Source organism: Mus musculus, chromosome 14, assembly GCF_000001635.26.
Source record: "Mus musculus strain C57BL/6J chromosome 14, GRCm38.p6 C57BL/6J".
Taxonomy (NCBI): Eukaryota; Metazoa; Chordata; class Mammalia; order Rodentia; family Muridae; genus Mus; species Mus musculus.
Window position 1 is genome coordinate 59,438,402 of NC_000080.6, and position 17,239 is coordinate 59,455,640.

Here is a 17,239-nt window from a genome sequence, read left to right on the forward strand (position 1 = left end):
TTTTTTGAATTATCAAAGTGTTAGTCAATACCTGGTAAATTTTTCTGTCTTTTCCACATCATAAGCTTGAAGGGTGTTAGAAGGCTTTTTTTGTTGTTTTGTTTTGTTTTGTTTTTGTTTTTCAAGACAGGATTTCCCTATATAGCCTGGCTGTCCTGGAACTCACTCTATAGATCAGGCTGGCCTTGAACTCAGAAATCTGCCTGCCTCTTTCCTCCTAAGTGCTGAGATTAAAGGCGTGCACCACCACTGCCCAGCAATGTTAGAAGGCTTTAAAACACTGTATACAATCATGTTTAAAACTAAAAGGGAACTCCCAACAGATAGTCTGCGAGATCTCTATGAGGAAATGAAACTTAAGATAATGCCAATGAACATCATAACACAAAAGGATGGCAGGAAACTCCCCAAGGGGATGTGAATTCTGAAATACATGAAGAAGGTTGCATTGTGGATAAGATGTAACAAGCACACTAAACTGCTGGGATTGTGCTTAAGAGAATTAATATTTTAAAATAAATTTGAATATATTGGATCCTTGTAGGGCTAAAGAAAGGTACAATTCTGAAAAATAACCAATTAGGGATCACGGATATAAGAAATGTTCTTCAAATATACGGATTAGGTGAAAATAACACACCAGACTCATGGGAAAAGCCCCTTAGAACCCTAGAAAATCACACCTAGTAATTTATGGGGAAAATAAAGAAATGAGGTGATAATGACCAAGAATTCCTTAAAACAGGAAAGCACTCTGTTGTCCACTGAGTACCAAGTGGAATACAATTTTTCTCTTTTTCCTTTTGAGAAAGGCTCGCCTTGAACTGGTTATGATACTGAGTATAGCCTTAAACTTCTGATCCTTTTGCCTCTACCTCCTAGGCACTGGGATCAATGGCATGTGCCACCACACTGGACTTATGTAGTGCTCAGATTCCAAACCAGGGCTTTGCACAAACAAGGCACGTATTCTGACTGGGCTATGGTTCCAGCCCAGAATATGCTTGACATATACCACTAACTGTGATATGCTTCAGAACACCAAAATGTTCTTAGAAACTTGAAAATCTGTTAGCCAAAAAGAAGTATGTATCACATTGGCAATGAGACTCACCAGAAATGCAAACTGTTAAAAGGGAAACATAAGCTATACACTGTACTTCAGCCAGGCAACCTTTCCACTGTAAAATTAATACTACAGATATCCAAGTGCCACAAAGAGACATTGCCAAGCTGCCTTCCACCTTAGATTCTAGTAACTTCCACCTCAGTACACTCACTCAGCCTGACACCTCAGGAAAGGGCAGGTGGGGACAGGAGGACCAGTAGCTCAAAGCCATCCTGGTCTACTAGGCTGGACTTCCACATAGCAAACAGCAACTAAAGAAAAAGCTCTCACCAGTGTAGCTTGGAAGCTAATTTACAAAAGAAAAAAAATTGCCAAAAAAAGTTAAGGAAATTTAAAGCTTATCTTCCAAAGACAACACTAATATTTCACTGTTAGTGTACTTTTTATTTGTTTGTATGTTTTGTATTTTGAGACAACGTTTCTCTGGGTAACCCTGGCTTTCCGGGAACTCAATCCGGAGAGAACTCAAGAGATCCGCTAGTCTCTGCCTCCCCAGCCACCATCTCCCAGCTTGCCAGGAGAATTTTATTTAAATTTGGTTCTTTGCCAGTCTCAAACTTTCATCTGGCCAAACATACAGGCAACTTCATTTAGATCTAAGTTTCCTTTTTACTTGGAGGAAAAAGAAACTAAAAAAACTAAGATACCACTATCTCGTTGGTTCTTTGATAGGCATGACATAATCGGAGCGTAAGTCAGGGTCAGGCACATTTTTAACGTGTTCGTATGTTAAACAACACAACAATGGCAAAACGCCTTCTGGTGAAGAATAGAAACCTATCCTATCGTATGTGGTAGGGTATTTGGAAGAGCTAATGGTCTGTTTACCAAATCTAAGACTAAACATAAATTAATCCTCCACTTTGGTTTTCTTCACTAACATGCAAAGAACCATGTTACTACATGCCAATCATATGATCTGTCAATCATATCCCTTTCTGCAGTGACTTTATTGATCTTGGACTGTTGAGTAGTGAGTCAGTCCGTCGCTCCGAAGATACCAATCAAGTTCAACTGATAAATAATTTCATTTGTTCATGGCCAGTGTAACCTTACCTGTGGAATGGACCAGTGTCCTGAAGATCTTGTCTGTGCTCCGCTGTCTACAGCCCATGATAGCCAAATTACTCAGAAATCACCAGCCACGAAAGTGAGCGCCGCAAGACGGTGGGGGAAACGCGACTGAGAGCCCCGGCCACCCCCGCTACTGAGACAGCGGGTTGAGGCGGCCTGGCACCCCGCGCGCCTTGCACTGTCCGCACCAGAGTCTGCAGTCCCGAGGCGGCTTCACCTCAGCGGGGGAGACATCAGCCCCAAGGGAGCTCCACACAGTTTCCGCGGCCCCGCGGCGCCGGCCGGAGCGCGCGGCCTCCTGATTGGTCGGCGACTCTCTCGGTTTGTCTCGCGCGGACTGCTACGGCCAATCGGGTTCTCGGCAGCCAAGTGAGGCACTTCGCTGGAGTGGTGGCGCAGCGCTCTCTGCCCGCGGTAGGTGTGTGGCTGCGGCGAGCCTTTTCCGGCTCTGGGAGTGTGTGTGTGGAAGGAGAGTCCTCGGGGTGACAGGAGTGTTGGGAGTGAAGGGGCGACTTAACTAGCAGGGGATTCTTCTCGCCCGCCCGGAGTCTCCTCCCTGTGTTTGGGAGGCAGGCGTGGTGGTGGTGGCGGTGGCGGTGGCCCCGGCTTGGCTTTGCTGGTCATTAGAGTCTGGCGCAGGCTTTGCTTTCCTGTCTTAACCCTGATCCCTTGGTTTCCGAGAGTTGCTCAGCAGTGTTTGTGGCGCGAAGATTCCCACCGCCGACCCCTGTCATGATTAAAGGAGGCTGGCTGTAGGATTCAACACGGGAAAGCCAGTCGTGGAAGGGAGAGGGGGCTGTCTCGACCACTGGCCTCCGGGTCGATAGAGAACTTTTCTTTTTTGTCAATTGCCAGGGGCCAACTGCGGAGCCTTTGCCCTTCTCGAGAGTTCATCCTTTGACATACATGGACAGCAGGTTGTGTGAGAGTAGTTTTATTCATAAGCATGCCGCCAGCATTCATTCAATGACGTTAGAAAAAAAGAGAGAAATAAAATAAAATAAAAAGGAGAAACGGGAAGTAAACTAGTGTTTGTCATGCTCCAAATTCACTTCATGCTAGGTATACATGTAGCTCAGGCAGACCGGATCTTTCTGCCACAGGAGCGCCACACCCTTACCCCAGTTTCAAAGGTGCTGATTTTTTTTTTTTTTTGTAAATTTCTCTTTACATATTTTTAACATTATAAACTTGATTTTAAAAAAAAGTTTGCAAAAAAAAAAAAGAAAGAAAAACACATCAAAATTAACCAAACCCCAAAACAATACAACTCAAATGAATACATCTATGCAATTAAAGTTGACTTTTGGAAACGAAATTGTGAAGCTTCACATTAAATTTAACACATGTCGAATATGTTTTCTGCACCTAGTCAAAACCAACCAAACAAGAAAGCCATGACAGCTTTGTACATTTCTGGGTCTGCGATGCTATGCGGGCTGGCTTTATGGAACAGGGTATTATTTAAGGAGGGTGTTGGAGTTTGGGAAGAGCAAGACACTGTACTTTCCTCTTTCCAGTTTTCTCTTGGGGAAAAAAAAGTAGAAAAGGAAGTAGAAAGCATTCTTTTTTTTTTTATTATTTGAAAGAAGCTGCCAGATCTGAAAATCTAGCCTGTTAGAGACAAATATTTTGTGATTCACTTATAACAGTTTTGATAAACTTAACACCAGTATCTTCACTTTTTATTTTATTTCAAGGTTGAATAACTTAAGTTATTCAAGGTTAATTGGTTTGTTTTTTTGTTTGTTTGTTTGTTTTTTTGTTTTGTGTGTGTGTGTGTGTGTGTGTGTGTGTTCTTTGTGGGTTGGTTTTTTTTTTTTTTTTGGTTTTTCGAGACAGGGTTTCTCAGTGTAGCCCTGGCTGTCCTGGAACTCACTTTGTAGACCAGGCTGGCCTCGAACTCAGAAATCTACCTGCCTCTGCCTCCCGAGTGCTAGGATTAAAGCTGTGCGCAAGGTTAATTGGTGATTCCGCTGAGTTGACAATAAAGGAGGGGGATATTTTGTGACAGAAAGAACCAAACACAAACAGTGCACACACAAAAAATTGACTTTCTTACTTTACTTTTTTTTTTTTTTTTTTTTTTTTGACTTTTCAGGGTTTTTAATAGTCACATGCAGAGGTCTGGTTCATTTCAGCTCCTTCACTGCCAAACCTGGGGGTAGGGACTGCTTCAGCTTCTCTGCCTTCTCCTTGTCTGTGATAACCAGGGTCTTACTTTACTTTTTAAAGTCACAGCCCATACTAAATTTTTCTCAAACAGAAAGGGTGATTAGTCATACTTGAGTATGAGTTGGTGATCACAGTTTGTATTACTGTTACTGGTCCATAAACCCACTGACTTAATTTTCCTGTTTTCAAAAGAATTAAGAAACAGTTTGGTAAAGGGAAGTGTGTTTATTTCTAGATTAGCTGATAGCAGTGGTGGGAGAACAGTCTAAATTCCTCCTTGCTATGCCAGTGGTCTTCTTAATTTGCAGAAAGGTTTGGGATAAAGGTTAGAGCATGTGAAAATTGAGGTATAAGACAGGTCTTTAAAATGTTAAGATTTCATTGATGACTGTCACCAAAAGCATTGGTCATTTTGACCTTTAGACTTGTAAGTATTTTTAGTTGCACTGTTTATCCCCATAATGAATTTATATTGATTGAAACCAGAAAGTAAATGGTAAATGTACCAAGTTAAAAATACAGTGTACACGAAAAACCAAAAAAAAAAAAAATACAGTATACAAATTCAAATTGTCCCTCAAATGATATTTTATATGATCAATTCTTATTAAGGTATCTCTAGCCCTTTAAAAATAATTTTAAAGGGCTGAGAGTCTGGCTCATTGGTATATCATGTACTGAGCACGCAAGAGAATCCTGGGTTCAATACTCAGCACACAATTAATTAAAATGTCATGGGAACCCCCATAAATTAGTGTGATTTACATGGTGGGCTATTTGGATTGTTTAGGTTAAAAAAAAAGTTTTAGGAGCATATATATCATCTCTCCCTCCTTCTCTCACAGCGCTTAGGGTCAAGGTCAGGGCCTTGTGCATGCTAGGCAAGCACCTGGTCTCTCTTCCTCATCCTAGCTCTATTTGCCTCCTGTCCCTTTAGATACTAGGGATTAAATATAGGGCTTCCTGGGAAGTCTTTGTTGTCCTTGTTGCTGGTTTACTTTGCCACTTTCACCAAGTAGCTCCACCTTAGGAGCTGATTTAGCTACCTTATATCATGCTATGTATATATGCGGCATTCCTAAATGGAAAGGTAAAATTTATTTTGCTAGAGGAAAAATATTGGCGAGTGGTAATAGCTGAATTTTGTGCCTTAGTATATTTCAAGTTATTTTTTATATGGTCACACCAATTCATGTAATATTGCCACTACTTTTGTCACTATTCCTGATGATTCTCTAAGGCTCTTGATTGGGCATAGAGTGGGGTAGATGGGTAGAATTTATCCCTCTCAAATATAATGTGCATAGCCTTTTATTTATCTGTGGACACAGAACTTTGTACTTTTGTGCTGCAGCAGAGGTTACCACTACTAACAAGTACATTCTTTGAAAGTAATTGGTGCTGTTACTTAATCCAGGTCTGGCTGCTCCCCAGTGATTCAGGACAGGAAAAAGATTTGGAAAGAGAGAAATCAAAGAAGGTGGGAAACTTCTACCAGCAAAGACCAATTAGTAAAGAATTTGAGTGCAAAGAGCTTTCTTTTCTAGAGAGGTAAGGGAGAAGCAAAGGGCAGTGAGTCTTCATGCTGAGTGGGCTCCAACACCCAGAGCCTGTGTTTTGTTGTCTTTCTACTGGAGTAGCCTTGAGGCACTGATCATCAGCTTTTGTCTTCTAAGGTAAAAAGAAAAAGAGAGAGAGAGAGAGAGAAAAAAAAAACAGCCCACATGATTTCTGAGACAGTTAAGATTATTTTATTTTCAGTCAGAGAATAAGATTAGCAAATCCCTGGTCTATACTGTGATATCATCCAAAGATTCAGATGTCCTTGGGTTCTGTAAATTTTAGGATGCTGGTCTTAAGACCTGAGAAATGGCTCCGTTGGGTAAGGTGACTGCTACTAAGCTCAAGAACCTGTGTTCAATCCCAGCATCCACATGGTGGAAGGAGAGATATAGTTCCCACAAGTTAACCTTCCACACACACAGACAGACAGACACACACACTCAATAAATGTTTTTTGTTTGTTTGTGTGTTTAACTCTGTGCCTGTAAAAAGAACTATGTCAAATACTATAATACCATTTGAATTTTTCAATAAAAAGATACTTAAGATACTTAAGTTCATTTTCCCAAGAATAACTAACCTTATCAAACTGAGTGAGTTAGGTCATACCTATAATCCCAGAGTGAGAGTTAAGAATTCTCTAACCTGGGTCATATAATAAGACTTAAAACAATAAAAATTGAAAGAAAAAAAAAAGCTTATGTTCCTGGAGGAAAATAGCAAAATATAACAGTTTGAACCTATTAGGTTGTTGAACTAGTGGAAAATTAATCAAACAGAATCTCACTATGTAGCCTAGGCTGGCAGCTTGCTGAGAACTGGCATTATTGATATGTATCACTGTGTCCAGTGATATTTGCTTTGGTTTGTTTACTTGTTTTGTTTATGAGACTCAGTGTTACTGTATATCCAGGCTAGTTTGGGACGTGAGAGTGTCTCTGCCTGACGCATGCTGGTACTGAAGTCTATACTAACAAATCTGACCAACTAAGATGAAGTGAAGCTGCAGAGTTTCCATATCCTTGGGTTATAGTGCCAAACTGCCTCCTGAAAATGTTAGCAGGGTTCATTCAATCACAGTTAAGCCAGTGGGATTTTCTTCAGAGGAAATACCTCTTACTGAGAGTAATGATGAACTTTATATTTGATGAATGTTTGCTCATTAAGTATATCTCAAGTAAAGCAAAAAGCTTTCTGGGGAGGTATAACGAACTCAGGCCCAGAAAAGCTGGTCTTTGTAATTTGATTGCACAGTTTTTAGGAATGGACTTTGTACTTGACAACATTGTGTTGTGTCAAAAGGTTGGACACACTAGTGCAGGAAGTCTGTATCTTCATAGTCTGTTCCTTTGCTGCAAGTACATAACAATACCAGATAGAAAACACTACAAGAGAACAAGTACATAACATTACCAGATAGAAAACACTACAAGAGAACAAGTACATAACATTACCAGATAGAAAACACTACAAGAGAACAAGTACATAACATTACCAGATAGAAAACACTACAAGAGAACAAGTACATAACATTACCAGATAGAAAACACTACAAGAGAACAAGTACATAACATTACCAGATAGAAAACACTACAAGAGAACAAGTACATAACATTACCAGATAGAAAACACTACAAGAGAACAAGTACATAACATTACCAGATAGAAAACACTACAAGAGAACAAGTACATAAGAACCCTTGTTCTTAAAACTAACACAGGACCCTGCTTTAGTCCAGGAAACTGCATAAATATATAACCAATTATAGGAACAAAAACCCAGCTTTTTTGAAAAAAGGAACAGCTTATAAAAATTAAGAACATTTAGAATCAGTGAAATTATATTTTAAAACTTTCCCAGATAAATACCTCTGGGCTATAAGAAGATAAAAGTCCTTAGTACTTGGTTCAGGTAGGGTTGCATCACTTTTCAGAGAACAGCTTGTGAAGATTCATCAACAACCAAGCCTATCTTTACCGTTTCTAGGAGAATCCAGAGGAAGTAAAATCAAAGTTTATGCTCTCCTATAACTTATTCTCGTGAAAAAACCCACTACCTTATAGAACTAGCACAATGGTCTTTCTGTTATGGTATGATCATTGTGGTGGCTGGGTTTCAACTTCTTGAAAGGGTATTTAGTGATAACTATTTCGGTCTAATGAAAAGGGCATGGAATAATTGGGGAAACAATGTATAGGAATGAGGAAAAAAGTAGAAATAGATTGCACAGCAAGGACCAGACTCTTGTTGTTGATGTGCAGTGCAAACAACATAGTCACTGGGTCCTCCATGAAGTGAGTTGACACCTTAGCACAGCTCCTAGGTGCAGTGAATCTACACAGAGCAACAACAATCACTGGCACTGCTGGTACTATTGTTCGTTTGTTTGTTTGGTTGGTTGGTTGGTTGGTTGGTTGGTTGGTTTGGTTTGGTTTGGTTTGGTTTGGTTTGGTTTTACTTTCTGCTGCTATAGGAAAGATAGAGTGGGATCTTATGGTGGGCTTAGTCTGCATTTCTCTTATAGTGATGATGTTCTTCTCTGATGAAGAGAAGAAACAGCACTTTTAGTTGTCACCATCACCAAAACTGGAAACAACTCAAGGGTCATTTGGACAATAAAGTTTGAAAAAAACTCCAATTCATGCATAAAACTAACACAGAAGCCCTGTGTTTTATGTTAGTCCAGGAAACTGCATAAATATATAACAAATTATAAGAACAAAAAAATCATACTACATTATATTATAGTATGAAAAGACACTGGAGAAATGTGCCCATAAGACATAAAATTGCTAATCTTAAGTATTTTGGCATAGAGAAATTGTTGCTAAGGTGAAATCTTTTTTGTTGTTTTGTTTGTAGCTGAGGTTGGCTGAAGACATGTCACCCTCCTGCCTTTATCTCCATAATGCTAGAATTGCAGCTTTGAGTCATCATGCCTGGTTTAAGATGAAATCTTTTAAAGAAACATATAAATCAAAAAGAAAAGGATGTCAGAAGTAAGGTAGCTACAGCATACAAGGATAAGGGAGGGCTGGTAGAACTCAGGCAAGGTTTGAGAAAAAGAGGCACTTTTAGTGACAATAGTAAATGACACTTTTAGTGAAAATGGTGACTGTGCACCCCAGATGATGACACAGTAAGAGAAAAAGTAAGAAAGGAGAAACCAGAATCTTTTTAAAAGTTAAAATAAAAACAAAAGTTGGCATGGTAGTGGCACCTTTAATCCCAGAGCCTAGGAGGCAGTAGCAGGTGGCCTTGAGTTCCAGGCCAGCCTGGGACTCCTTAAGTCTGAGGATTCTATTGCTGTGAAGAGACACCGTGACAAAGGCAACTCTTATAAATGGGAGATTTAATTGAAACTAGCTTACACTTCAGAGTTTCAGTCCATTGTCAGCATGGTAGGAAGTATGGCAGCATATAGGCATGCATGGTGCTTCAGAGGTATCAGAATTCTACATCTGGATCCAAAGGCAGCAGGAAGAGACCAAGACACTTCCTCCAACAAGGACACATCTCTTAATAGTGCCGCTCCCTGTGAGCCTATAGGGATCATTTTCCTTTAAACTACCACAACATTATTTTTTAAAAAAGAAAAAGACAGACAGCCAAATAAAGAGTTCCTCTCATGTAAACCAAAGTTCAGTGTTGAATAACATTGTGTACTTAATGCCCATGGATTGAAAGCTTAAAAGTAGTTTGAACAGTAAACTTTGTGCTCATTTAGCCATAATAAAACCTGAAAACCAAAGCATTAGACTGCAACAACTGTCAGAGCTACAGTTCTGAACACTTAACTCTAAAGGATAAAGGCTAACTGTTGAAAGGCACCCCAAAATCTGGAACTCAGCCCAGAACACTTAACACTGAGATGTAGTATTGTAAAATGGTTAGATTTTAAAAACTAACCTTTCTTTAGTCATGGAAAAAAGACCAAGTGACCTGGAAAAATATATCACATGGATTTGGTGCTTTTGGCAGCAATATTTTCTTCTAGATAATAAAGCAACATTTAAAAAAATATTACATTGAATCTGTAGATTGCTTTAGGCCAGGGCCAGGAAGCAGGAGTGGGTAGGATGGGGGTGGGGGTGGGGATAGGGATAGGGAATTTTCGGAGGAGAAACTAGGAAAGGGGATAATCTTTGAAATATAAATAAAGAAAATATCTAATTAAAAAATATTAAAGGAAAATAGTAATTCAAACCACTAGACTGTTCTTCAAGAATTTTATGTCATTTTTGGTTATAGTGGAATACCAAGTCAAGTGCTAAGCATTAAATATATTTTGTGATAGCTCCATTATTAAAAGTTGGGAATGGTTTTAGAGCTTTGAGTTTTGACAATGTAGAAAGACTATAACCCACTATCAGAAAGTCTGTTTTAGCCGGGCGTGGTGGTGCACGCCTTTAATCCCAGCACTTGGGAGGCAGAGGCAAGCGGATTTCTGAGTTCGAGGCCAGCCTGGTCTACAAAGTGAGTTCTAGGACAGCAAGGGCTATACAGAGAAATCCTGTCTTGAAAAACCAAAAAAGAAACATTGATTCAAGTTATTCTGATTGGTACAGTCTTCTGCTGAAAAAAGTTACATAAAGTTTATAGTTATAGAAAGTCATAAATCAATTTAAATTGTTCTATTCTTTGGCAGTTTCATACGTGAATATAATGCAATGTAGTTAAATTATACCATTCCCACTACCTTCTCTAACTCATCCCAGACCCTACATCCACACCCCTCCCAACTTTGTAACATATAACTCTGTGTTCCTTTTTGCAAAATAATAGTGATAGGGCTTAGGACCTCCCCATTCGTGGCTTGCCTAGTTTTAAAGTGCCATGTAGCCACCCACAGCTACATGAACTGGGTTCCTTAAAGGGAGGCTGCAGCTATATGGAAGAAATTACAAGAGAAATAACGAGCCAAGACAAAGTTTTCTGATCAAGGCCCAAAGTTTACTTAAGAGTCTAAGTTTATAGCCCGGCGGTGATGGTGCATGCCTTTAATCCCAGCACTTGGGAGGCAGAGGCAGGTGGATTTCTGAGTTCGAGGCCAGCCTGATCTACAGAGTGAGTTCCAGGACAGCCAGGGCTACACAGAGAAACCCTGTCTTGAAAAACCAAAAAAAAAAAAAAAAAAAAAAAAAAAAGACCCTGAGCTTATAAAGGGGAAGGCCCATCCCCCACCATGCCAGGCTCTCATCACTCTGTTGCCAGGCTGTTGCTTATTCAGGAATGCCTCAGGAAGACAGGTTCAGCCTCTTAGCACGTAGTGGCCTCTTGGAGAAAACCACAGAGGTGGCAGAACAATAGACCTATGTAGGTTGGAAGACTCCAACCTAGATGGGCTAGCTGACAGTGGCAGAACAGGTCTGAGCCAGCCTGCTCAAGGCTGGGGGAGGCTACAGTGCCAGACATGAATTCCCTCTGAAGTAGGTCTTAAGTCCTAGTAGAAAGCTGTTGGTTACCCCCATAACATCTATGCCACTAATACAACCAATGGAAACACCTTCTAGGTCAAATGTTAGAGTTCACAGGTTCCATAGCTGGGTAAGACTTAATAACTTTCCCCTCAGCTCCTGTTTAGCACCTTCCAGCATATGTAAGCTAGCCAGCAGGCAAGAAGCTTGTAAGATTGTAAGCCTGATGGACCAACTATGTCGTCAAACAATTGGAATGACCAGGGCTGTCAAGATTGCTTAATTGGAAAGTACTTGCTTTGCAAGCATGAGGATAGGAATTCAGTCCCCAGAACCCAAGTGAAAAGAGCTTGATTTGGTGACTCAGACTTGTAATTCCACTGCTATAGAGGTCAAGGTGGTGAGTTCTTAGGGCTCCCTTGCCAGGCTCTCCCTACTTGTTGAGCTCTAGCCAGTGAAAGAGCTTGTCTCAAAAATAAGGCCTTGTTACATGAGGAACAGCATTACTCTACAGGATACTACTACGTACACATACTAGTTGGAACTTCCAGGCTTCACTCCTACTGCTGGAGTGAAAGGATGTTTGAATTTAGTCCCTCATGGCAATTATTTAATCAGCTCATGCCCACGTGGCTAGGGATGAGTCTAGCAAAACATAGAAACTCTGTCCTTTATCCTTACTCCTTGTCCAATTTATTCATTCTGTTTGACTGTCCTGAGTCAGAGACTTTATAATGTGTTATTAGAAGTCTTACTGGAATTCTCTGCCATAAAGTTTGTCTATCGGTCTCAAGACTAGCCCTCATTACACATCAAGAGAAAATGAATTTATATATGTAAGTATTCGGTAATTTACAGGTTTTATGCAAATTTACATTTAGAGTTTTGGCCATACCTAGGGAAATAGAAACTCTCAGTTTCCCTCTGCCTTGCCCGTAGCAGTGTCATAAGTTATAGAAGAGATGAGACAAAAACCAGGAGGAACCGTCTATGGTTACGGGTTGTGGTTATTTCTTCTGAGGCCAGGAAATTTAGAGTGGACTGTTTTTACCTTCATATATTATTTCCAACATGAGCCACATTGCAGTAGTATGGAGACACTTTCTTGAGTTCAGTGAGTTGTAGCAAACTATTGACCCTGAGAAGGTGTGTTGTGGGAACCTCTGGTTGATCAGAAGTATACATAACAACCTAGGTTCTGTAACTGGTGTTGCAAATACGTAATAGTCACTAACCTGTGCAGTCTGCTAAGTGAGCCATCGTATAACTGAAGCATAGGACACCCAGTGATGTACAGAAACTCAGAGAATTGCCAGATGTGGAGAGAAACCTATGCAGTTGGTGTCCTACACTGAGTGCTTAGATGTGCATCAAGTTTGTCAAAAAGGGAATTTCAAGTTTTTATATATAAAAGAAGTACAGTAAAAGTATGAATAGTAGAAGAGAGAGTAATGATAGAAACTGAGGACATTGAGAAAAAGTCTTTACAGTTTGACATGCACGTACTCTAAAAATACCAAATTATCATCTCAAGCCATTACTATTTTGATGATGTAAAGAATGAGACTATATGGCCAGTTGTTCTTGTGTACAGCTTATAATCTGCCTGGGATACAAATCTGGGGTGGCGTCACCTTAAGGGGTCTTGTCCAGGCAATCCAGGATGAGTTCTTAAATGTCCAAAGACAGTCCTTTAAAGGAGCAGTACTTTCTCTTAATTTGAGTTGTATATGCATAAACAATTGCAACTTTGAGAATTAATAGTATCGAAAAAAGGAACAATTTCAAGCAATTGTAAGCATATAGATATAGATATATTGGCTGTCAGTTTACAAATTAAAGCTTGATTTTCAGCATATCAAAACACTGGCTACAGCATGCAATTCAATTACCTGTGCTGAAGCAGGAGGAAACTCAAAAGAATAAACATGTGATCCAATCACATATACTTGTCTCCCATAGAAGGGCTGCTTTTAAGTACAGTAGATGTATTCTTTATGGGATGCATGCATAAATTTACAGGAAATACAAAAGCATGCATAGAAGCAAATTTTAACAACTTGTCTTTTGGATAATGATTATCAAACTTACCTAAAAAGTTTACCATGCAGTAGACCAAATATCAGTATTCTGAAATAACCAATTTAATTGCTGTTTGAAACAAGGAATAGACGTCTCATCAGGTTTTTAAAACTTTTTAAAAATATTATTATATTTATAACATTAATTTATATTTATTAATTAATTTATAATATTATTATGATATTATATTACAATTCTTTATTAACACCACAACAGCTTTATAAAAAGATGTTAAAACTTTACTTGGAGATGAAGAAAGATGATTCCACATTAATGCTCTCTTTTGCCAGAGAATTGCTGTGGGCACATTGAGTAACAATAACTAAAATAAGCAGCTAATATTTGATTACCATTGGTTACAATTGATAATAATTGATTATAGAAGCTTCCTCTACTTTCTGCAAAGCTTTTTGTTTTCTCACCAGCTAATTTGCATCTCCCTTGATAACATCCAACAAAGGCTTACATCCTCCTGTGGTGAGCTTAAGGTAAGGTCTTAGCCAATAAGCATCTCCTGGAAGCTTTTAAAAATAATTTGAAGTAAACAAATCATTTTTTCTTAAATTTTCTTTACCACGATTTTTCTAGGATATAACTGAGGCCCTAAATATTGGAAAAGATACTGCCTCTGAATCTTTTCTGGAGCAACAACTACTCCCCAGAACTTTAAAGCTTGCTGTATAAGAGCAAAGGTTTGTAGTAAATTTACCTTCAGAGGCATTAGCTAATAAAATACTTTCCATATAAGAAACAGTATATACTGTAAGATTTAAAGTCCTAGCTTCTTCTATTGAAGCAGAGACAAAAAAAAATTTTTTCTTACATAATGTAAGGCTGTTAGCCATTCCTAAAGGCAAAACTTTCCAATGATCACAAGCTCACTAGAAGCAAACCCTTTACAATTATCAGGATTCAAAGGAAGAAACAGCCTTCCAAATCCATAATAATTCTATATGGAGTAGGCAGGCCAGATTGTAATGCCTTTAGAAGTTCCACAGCCTCATTGACCTTTCATAAATCTTAAGTTTAAACTTTGTTTTGAACAACACCTGGATAGATCTGTTATAATGTTTTTTTGGCTTAAAAGTAATTTCCGGGAGGCAAGGAGAGGCAAGGTCCCCAAAACTTCCCTAGGCAGGGTTTGCAAAACAAAAGAAATGCCACACAAGCCTCCTGAGGCTGCTCTGAGCTTTGCATTAACTCAAATATAGATATTTTTTAATCTGAGCAAACTGCCAGAGTCCTGGCCCAAAGATTATCCCTTCTGCAATGAAGACAGATTCCAGGGGAACAATTCGACTACCTGTCTATGCCTCTAATATTTGGATAGTCTTGCCAAATAAGATGATTTACACTTAAAACATTCCTTATAACCTTAGCGCAGTGAAAGCATTGCTTATACTTACTGTAGCCTCCTTCAAGGCAGCAACCACAGCCAAACTGATTGTATAAGGGTCCAATTTCTACACAAAGCTGAATATATCCAGATAAGTCTGTCTTTGCTTTGTATGGCCGGATGGCTGCAGGGAGCTGCATTAGTGTTCTCATAAGGTGATTACCCTTGTAATCATTCTAATTACAATATATAGGTGAGTAAAGAATCCTGAGCTTGCGATCAAACTGCACACTGTAGCCAATGGAACACTGGCAATTTAACCATATTTTTAAAGTTTCTTTTGCAATATTAGAATATATCCATAACTTTTGGAAATCAAACCCCAATTTTAAGCATTCCATTCTCTTTAAAATCAATATCAGAAGCATCACTTTTACGTTACGAACTTTGGCTGCCAACTTATATATTCTTATATTTATTCTTATAACTTATATATTCTTATGTTCTTATATATGAATGCATGACAGGGCAACATTTAATGCTTCCTTAAAAAAACATTGTTTTAAATCTAATCCCTTATAAGTCTAGTTTCTAGGATAAAAATTACATAAAATATTATCTCAATTTAGAAGTATCTTTAGAGGCCTGGTTTCCTGGGCTGGTTATTGTTTAAAGTGACTCCAACCCTGAGTTACCAGTTTTAAGCTAACTTTTTTTTTTTAATTAGATACTTTCTTTATTTACATTTCAAGTGCTATCCCTAAAGCCCCCTATACTCTCTCTTCCCCCCACCCCCACCCTGCCCTGCTCCCCAACCCACTCACTCCTGCTTCCTGGCCCTGGCATTCCCCTGTCCTGGGGCATATGATCTTCACAAGACCAAGGGCCTCTCCTCCCATTGATGGCCAACTAGGCCATCCTCTGCTACATATGCAACTAGAGACACAGCTCTATGGGGGTACTGGTTAGTTCATATTGTTGTTCCTTAAGCTAACTTCCTTGTTACCAATGTTACACCTTTTTAATCATACCCAATAACTTATAAGCCAATACTCTATGACCAAGACATGCAGAACATATTTATACCTTTAAGACCAGTCAGAAACCAAGTAAAGCAACTATACAGGTCTTATAAATTTAGACCAAACAAAGAATTTTTGCTTTTTTTAGCTATAATTTCAAGTTAAAAAGCACTTTGTAATTTCCTGAACCCAATAATCACAATTGCAGAGATTTTTCTAGGAAAAAACAACTACCAGCTTATTTGCCTTAGAACTAAGAAGCTGCTGGTCTTCTTTAAAAGCAGCTTTTCAGCAGGGCTTCTCCTGCTGTGCTTGACTCCTGGCTAAGGTACAGGGCAACTTCAATCAGCCTCCACTATGCAAACTGAGACTGAATCAAGAGATGGACAGCCAACAGATAAAGTTTTAACCATTTTTTCTTTTCAACATAAAATATAGAACAACAGTCAGTCAAATAACAAAACAAAAACAGACACGAGTTGACACATGGACAGATTGGTGCACCAAACACAGACAGTACAGAAAGGGTAGAGAAGTTGATTTAACCAGAACTAAGGATGGCTCCTGTACGGGCCAGAGAGAAAGCAGGATGGCTCCTGATTTCCTTCTGTCCCTGTGAGAGCTCCGAAATCCATTTTTCCTCTCTCTCCCTCTCTCCCTCTCTCTCTCTCTCTCTCTCTCTCTCTCTCTCTCTCTCTCTCTCTCTCTCTGTCCTGTCATTTGTATACCTAGCATATCCCGCCTTCCCCCAGCTTTTTTGGTTTTTCGAGACAGGGTTTTCCTGTATAGCCCTGGCTGTCCTGGAACTTACTTTGTAGACCAGGCTGGCCTCGAACTCAGAAATCTGCCTGCCTCTGCCTCCCGAGTGCTGGGATTAAAGGCGTGTGCCACCACGCCCAGCCCCTTTTTTGTTTTTTACTTTTTATTTTATTTTATTATTTTAAGCCCTATCCCTCCCACCTGATGTAGTTCTTGACTGCAGGCAAATGCCTGTTTAGAATTTTCCAGTTCCATTTTCCACTGTCAACCCCTAGCTGATATCAGTGTTGGGCGGACACTGACTCGGTCTAGCCTGTATCCTTTTTGCACCCTTGGAATCAACAGCCTTCAAAAGATGAAATTTTTAGTGCTGATATTAATGCTGTATGTTGCTTACCTTGCAGGATACAGCTTCTTCTGTTTTCTGTGGAGCCCTACCAAGACAGTGGACTCTCAGTTCTTTCCATTTTCAGGCCACTTGTAAGGCACCACCTGTAGCCACTAGTGGCCACTGGTTACTGGATTCCTGAAAGGAAAGATGGGGTTGGATGGGAAATGTGGCAAGAGAAATGAGCCAAGACAAAGTTCTCTGATCAAGGCCCAGTGTTTATTAATGAGTCTGAGCTTATAAAGTGGGGGTGGGCATCCCCCACTATGCCAGGATCTCATGGTCGCTTTGTC

General features: G+C 39.5%; 3 protein-coding genes across 8 annotated transcripts in view; 1 reads left to right on the forward strand and 2 right to left on the reverse strand.

Annotated features, from left to right (window-relative positions):
• Window positions 1-2,479, reverse strand: part of Gm45935 (predicted gene, 45935) — a 60,048-nt gene extending 57,569 nt beyond the window's left edge. Inside the window, exon 1 of the mRNA NM_001320725.1 lies at window positions 2,186-2,479. The gene's annotated coding sequence lies outside the window, so the exon portion shown is untranslated. The remainder of the gene's footprint in view (window positions 1-2,185) is intronic.
• Setdb2 (SET domain, bifurcated 2) overlaps window positions 1-2,479 on the reverse strand; it is a 38,872-nt gene extending 36,393 nt beyond the window's left edge. For all 3 annotated transcript variants that reach the window (NR_135463.1, NM_001320721.1, NM_001320720.1), the window contains exon 1: window positions 2,186-2,479. The gene's annotated coding sequence lies outside the window, so the exon portion shown is untranslated. The remainder of the gene's footprint in view (window positions 1-2,185) is intronic.
• Window positions 2,480-2,532: 53 nt separating this feature from the next.
• Cab39l (calcium binding protein 39-like) overlaps window positions 2,533-17,239 on the forward strand; it is a 107,971-nt gene continuing 93,264 nt past the window's right edge. For 2 of the 4 annotated variants that reach the window (NM_001360591.1, NM_026908.4), the window contains exon 1: window positions 2,562-2,617. The gene's annotated coding sequence lies outside the window, so the exon portion shown is untranslated. Of the gene's footprint in view, window positions 2,622-17,239 lie in introns of all 4 variants that reach the window. The other 2 variants (XM_017316177.2, NM_001360592.1) reach the window with 2 other exon arrangements.